Source organism: Canis lupus, chromosome 8 (assembly GCF_048164855.1).
Source record: "Canis lupus baileyi chromosome 8, mCanLup2.hap1, whole genome shotgun sequence".
Classification (NCBI taxonomy): Eukaryota; Metazoa; Chordata; class Mammalia; order Carnivora; family Canidae; genus Canis; species Canis lupus.
In genome coordinates, this window is record NC_132845.1 from 18548949 (window position 1) to 18555433 (window position 6485).

Genomic DNA, 6485 nt, shown 5'->3' on the forward strand with positions numbered 1-6485 from the left:
TTTGAAGGGAAGTAAAACAACTATTAGTGATGGCTGGAAAGAGCAGTGAGGACATTGCTATTGGGGGATGTGAAATTGTACCCCTGTTCATACTGACAGAAAAATTGACAAGACTGACACCTCTAGTAACATGGAAGACAGAAAATGAATCTAATGTATTTGTGTGTCTAGCTTAGGACATTTTCCAACAGAATATTAGAAGTGCCCAGGCACCTGGGTGGTTCAGTTGGTTAAACGTCCGACTCTTGATCTCAGCTCAGGTCTTGATCTCCGGGTCATGAGTTCAAGCCCTATGTTGGGCTCCATGCTGAGCATGAGCCTACTTAAAAAAAATATATTGGAAGTGCCAATTGACTTTTTTTTTTTTTTTTTAACCACACACGACCAAAGTATTACAAGAGAGAGATGAATCAAAGAAGAGACTATTCAGGTTTTAAGTAGACTTTAGAGGATATATTTCCATCCAGAATTGTCTAGGATTGTAAATAAAACTGTTCCTCATTCCCAGTTTTTCCACCCAGCAAAAGGTACTCAAAGTAAGAAATGCCCTCAGGTTGAAAGATCAGATCCTATTACTGTCAATAAAACTTAATCTCACAGTACAAATAAAACCCAGAGCATAGCTGTAAGACCCTGTATCATGCCTTCAAAAAGATATAAGGCTGTGCCTCCTGGATCTTCTCAGCTAGATAAAGTCTAAGGACTTTAAGAATGCTGTCCCCACAGCCTCCTAGACCTAATTTAGATGACAAGATTCTAGACTTCAAGCCTGAGCTTGATGCCGTAGTCAGATGAGATTTTTAGGGGGTTGGAAGAAGGTGAGTGTGTGTTGCATATAGGACTATAAATCATTTTGGGGCAAGGAGACCCAGGTAAGTTAAGCATGGATGTACATCTTTTACCACTCCTCCCATTGAGAAGTCACGTTTCCCATCCTCTGAAATCTGAGCTGGCTGTATGACGCCTTTGACTGATAAAATGTGGGGGACATGACCCTATGTAGCTTTGAGGGCCTGTGCAATGAAAGACCTGTAGTTTTCACCTTTGTGCTTGGAATGCATCATCTTAGAACCCAGCCATGTTACATGGGGACAGTCAAATAGCCATGAGAAGTTACAGTAGAAGTGCTAGCCAGCAGTCAGCTCCAACTACCAGCCTGATGAATGAGTACATTCTGGACCTTCCAGCCGCTTTTGTGCCAGCCAATACCATGAAGCAAAAGAACCACCCACAGAATCATGAGAAACAAAACCGTATTGTTTTTTTAAACCATTAATATTGAGAATATGCTGAATAGTTCGCCAAAATCCTTCCCATCTACATGTGACTGAGGGCTAGCCTCTCCCAGGAAAGCCTTATTACCTTAGATACACTCTGCCTAACCTCAATTTATTTTTTTTCTGCTCTCTGATATGCTCAATTATTTACTGTACAAATATTGTAGACCCCGTGCTAGAAACTGTGGAAGATACTGCAATACTATAGACTCAAAATCTGAATCCATTTGACCCCTGCTTCTCAGTTGACCCTTCTATGGGCTATTGCTAAGAGGTGTTGAATTTTCATTTACAGTCACTATTTTATTCATTGTTTTTTTTTTTCAAACCTACTGCAAAATTTTCCTCCATCACTTCAGCCTACACTATTGAAGTAGCCTTTCAACTGGGCTCATTGTCTCTGATTCTTCCTCAAGTCCACTCTGCAAATCTCTATAGTTCAGTGACCCCCTGTTCTACTGCCTCGCGCCCATGGGTCTTAGGTCTCTTAAGGGGTCACAGAGCTGCTGGTCACTGTTACCCCGGTAGTCTTCGGGGAGAGGCAGCACTCTAGACACCTACTGAAACTTCCAGGAAGATTTCAAAGGTCAGCACTTCCCCCACATATTTTATTGCCAATCTATCTTGTAAGCTTTCTCCTCCTCAGGAGATTAGGAGAAAACAAAAAAAGTACTGGTCTCAGCTACATCAGTTGAGTTGCTTGATCAATTGTAGGAGTAGGGCTTGGATTTGAGTTTTTTTTTTTTTTTTTTAAAGTGCTCCAGGTTATTCTAATGTGAAGCCAAACTTAAGAACCACTGTCTTAGATTTTTAAAAATGGTCTCTGCATCAGCAGCATCAACATTAACTAGATGTTTGTTAGAAATGCATTCTTGGCCACCTGGGTGGCTCAGTGGTTGAACATCTGCCTTTGGTTCAGGTCGTGATCCCAGGGTCCTGGGATCGAGTCCCATATCAGGCTTCCTGTGGGGAGCCTGCCCCTCCCTCTGCCTATGTCTGCCTCTCTCTTTAGGTCTGTCATGAATAAATAAATAAAATCTTTTTAAAAATAGTTTAAAGCAGAAATGCACATTCTTAGGGCCTACTTCAGACCTAATGAATCATAAACTCAGAGAGTGGGACCAAACACTTGAGAATATGCTGAGTATATATTATTATATAGTAAGCTCTCCAGTGATTTTTATGGACATTAAAGTTAGAGAAACACTTCATTGTATAAATCTTAGCTCCCTTCTAGGAAGTCTCAAGACTGCAACTAAATTTGGGAAGGGTGTTTAGTATTTGAAATTCGCTCTATTGATAAGATCTGAAATAACTGGTAAAGGACATAAACTGGCATACCAAGTGTCTTGCTAGTGATCATTTAAGTCCTTGAGAAATGCTGAATGATTATCATCAGATCTCTGAAGAATGGCTCGAGGGGTTATTTAGTCTGAAGAAAATGAGCAAATTAATCAAGGGTACTGACACTATTTCCCAGAGAGAGAACTTAAAGAGGTGAATTTAAACTTCATTTGGGTATATGTTAGACCCAGGAAAATATCTTTTGATGAGTAGTACTAAACATTTTGAAGGGATATAAGGCAATTTCTAAATCAATTTGGAGTGAAAGCATAGAGAAACCCCATTTTGAATTGTTTGGTTATATCCCTGCCTGGGGTCAGAGATAGACATCTTTGAAGTAGTGTCCAGTTCTCTGCATAGAATGACTCTAAATACCATCTGACCATCATTTGTTTATTTTTTCACTGGTTATTTTGGAAATGCTTTCAAAGTAAAATAGGGACTAGTGGGAAGTAAAGATGCCTAACTTGAGTGTTCTTGTTTCAATCCTAGAGGCTTTGGGGTGAGATTGTCAAATGAATTCATGTGCTTTCAAAAGCTTTTATGATTTTTTAATGAGGTTTAAAAGCTGAAGGAATGGGATTAGGACCATAAAATCCTTTACTCTTAACGTTGTTTCTTTGAACTGATTTAGTGGATTTGTATATTAGAAATAGAGATCTGATTTAGATTGAATTCTCGTTGCTTGCAAAAATATGGTCTGGAAAAAATTTCCTGGATACATAAACAGTATTAAATATTGTAATGACAAAGGATAGCTATGCTCTAGCTCTTGAGTTAAACACTTCAATTAGAAAAATTAACATCATTTTTTATGTAGGAATGCTTAAGATTCTTCATACATCATTAAATCCGGATGCTATATATTTATGTCTTAGTTCAGTGGAAAATGTTTGGTAGAAAAAGTTTAGCTGCGAAAGTAGACTATATAATATATTACAGGGGACATTGTAGAAGATTGTATATTTGCATCCTTGTTTTTCAAAAGATTAAAATAGAACCCAGTTACAATGCAGTTGTTGGGGTAAGTTGATGTCTTAAGTCTGTTCAGGCTGCTTTAACAAACTGCCACAGCCTTGGTGACTTAAATAGCAGACATTTATTTCTCACAGTTCCTGGAGGCTGAGAAGTTCAAGATCAAGGCATGGGCAGATTCTAAATGAGAGCTCACTTCCTAGTTTATAGACAGCCACCTTCTTGCTGTATCTTCACATGATGGAAGGGGCAAGAGAGCCCTCTGGAATCCCTTTTATAAGGGTACTAATCCCATTCATGAGAGCTCCACCTTCATGATCTGAGGCTCTACTTCCTAACATTCTCACATTGGGAGTTAGGATTTCAACATATGTATTTTAAGGGGGACAAAATAGGGGAGCCCCGGTGGCTCAGCAGTTTAGCGCTGCCTGCAGCCCAGGGCATGATCCTAGAGACCCGGATGGAGTCCTACGTTGGGCTCCCTGCATGGAGCCTGCTTCTCCCTCTGCCTGTGTCTCTGCCTCTCTCTCTCTCTGTGTCTCATGAATAAATAAAATCTTTTAAAAGGGGGGGGGGGACAAAATATGTATTCCATTGCAGTTAGGGAAAAGAGATAAATACTCAGCTTTTTCTTTAGCCTTTAAAAGAACTGAGAGGCATAGTTAGTTGGATTTAATGAGACAGCGTGGTCAGCCCTATACAAGGTTTGAGATTTGAATCTGAGGACCTAGGTTCTACGTGCAGCTATTTCTTGACAGTTTTGTCACCTTAGACAGGATAGCTCCTTTGGGCCTGCTTTATTTTCCATATTTTAAAATGTGTAGAATAAAAATATTTGCCTAATGGTTTATTATATGAAACAAATTAATGTAAATTGAAGTACTTTGAAAGTAGGAAATCAGATATTAGATTATAAATAGTATATTTTTGTATGTTCTCTTATTGGCAAGGAATTCCTCAATGGAAATCTGAATTAGGTGATTAGATGGAAAGTTTATAATTCTTAAAAAGGTAAACAGAAAAAGTTCTTTATAAGTCATCAGTTAGTATAAATATGGTAAACCTGTCATTAGCTGTGGTTCTCTTAGCATATTAGTTATAATAGTTTCTCATATTATATGAAAATTTGTGTTTTAAAATATTACTGTAGTTGAAGGTTTGTGACTCTCTTCTTTGATAGAAATAATGTGTTTAAAGTAGAAAATGTGTTTCAATGTTTAAAAGAAACTGTATTTTACAAGAAATATCAGGATGGCTGAGCAGCATTCTGGAATTATGCAATAAATTCTTTCCTGGTACATTATAGATGCAATACAATGGAAGAATATGTAAAATGTTTCACACCTTAAATATCTTTATCATACTTGCTGCACATAAATGCAGTTGTGTATCATATGGTATAAGCCTTTTAAAAGCGAACTGTGAATGAGAAACTCCTACTCTAGCAGTGCTAAGTAAGTATGGATTAGTACACGGCTAGATTGTCATACATACTAACTGTGCTTTCTGGCCTGCAAAATAATTTGATACTGGATAGTAGTTATTAAGCAGGCTTTTTTGCACATGGATTGGTAAATCCAAAGTAAATTTCAGACATGCCCAACTTTATGATCTTTGAAAATGACAAGGTCACAAGAGTATTACTAAAACCATCTTAAATACAATTTGGGGTTAGTACATTGAGCTGGATTTCAAGTACTTAATAAACCAAAAAAAGATTGTATCTTCAGGGCAAATATATCAACATTCCCAGCAACCTTTCAGAGGTGCCATAGGCACTAAAAAACACAATTTCCATGCCAAGTTAAAGTTTTTTTGTATGTTTTAGAATGTTCCCTTGTTTCAAACTGATCAATATATATGCAGTTTAAATTATTACAAGTGATTGCTTGAAGTAGATGCTAAGAATGGCTTCTATTAACCTACTAGGTTAAAAAAAAGCTAATATAAAGGGAAGCTACATTTAGTAATATCATAATTTCAGAGAATTACAGCCATATTTCTGAGCTGTGTCTTTAAGTTATTAACTTGTGACTATTTCTAATGAAATCAGGCTAAATTTGAAGAGCACTAAATCTTCTTTAGAGAGATGTGTGGTTTTAAATTAGGATGCAGAAATTACATGATTTGACAGGCCATCTGATAAATGCAAATAAGACCAACTGTGTATGAGGACTGAATGAGAAAAATTAACATATGTAGGCTGCTTGGAAAAGTTAAGTGTTCATCTAAGTGTTGTAAATATGGCATTTTAAAATATATTAACATCAAAGTTTCTGTAGAACTTCTCTGTAATTTAAGGGAGTTCAGGGGCTGAGTATGATCTCATATATGGGTGGGGTATTGTATATATAGCTTTGCCAAAATGTCCTCCAGTGTGAAAAGTAAACTGATCTATGAAAATCTATTTGCCGTATCATGTCTTATGATGGGAAGAGGGTCTCTGGAGACAGTATCTCCATTTTTGTTTAAAATACCACAGCTATTATAAGATATCTATGCTTTCTCACAGAATGAAGACAAACACAGAGATGGTGTGTCTAAGAAATTTCAAAAGGTGTCGGCCTCCCGATTGAAGCACAGTCAACATATTGGATTCATTTTTTTCATCCAGTGAGTATAAATATTTAAAGTACATGATTTTGGTCAATGTTGACTTGTGTTCTGTGTTGAATAAATATTCGCTCTCTGTCAAATACCCTTGTCATGGTTGGGGCCATTTGTGTTTACATTCTTCTGCAATTTCAGTTGTATGTCTTTAATCTCAGGACCTTTAAGAGGACAAATACAGCCATAAGCTGTAAGGTAGCAGAGCCTTAGAGATGATCTGAGTTCATTCTCTTTATCCATTAAAACACGATACTATTGTGATTTTCTTTCTTCTTTCTT

The 6485-nt window shown here is 37.2% G+C and overlaps 1 protein-coding gene across 13 annotated transcripts in view; it reads left to right on the plus strand.

Annotated features, from left to right (window-relative positions):
* Positions 1-6485, plus strand: part of LRRC8B (leucine rich repeat containing 8 VRAC subunit B) — an 85627-nt gene that overhangs the window by 46375 nt on the left and 32767 nt on the right. For all 13 annotated transcript variants that reach the window (XR_012035016.1, XR_012035013.1, XR_012035012.1 and 10 more), the window contains one exon: positions 6109-6209. The gene's annotated coding sequence lies outside the window, so the exon portion shown is untranslated. The remainder of the gene's footprint in view (positions 1-6108; positions 6210-6485) is intronic.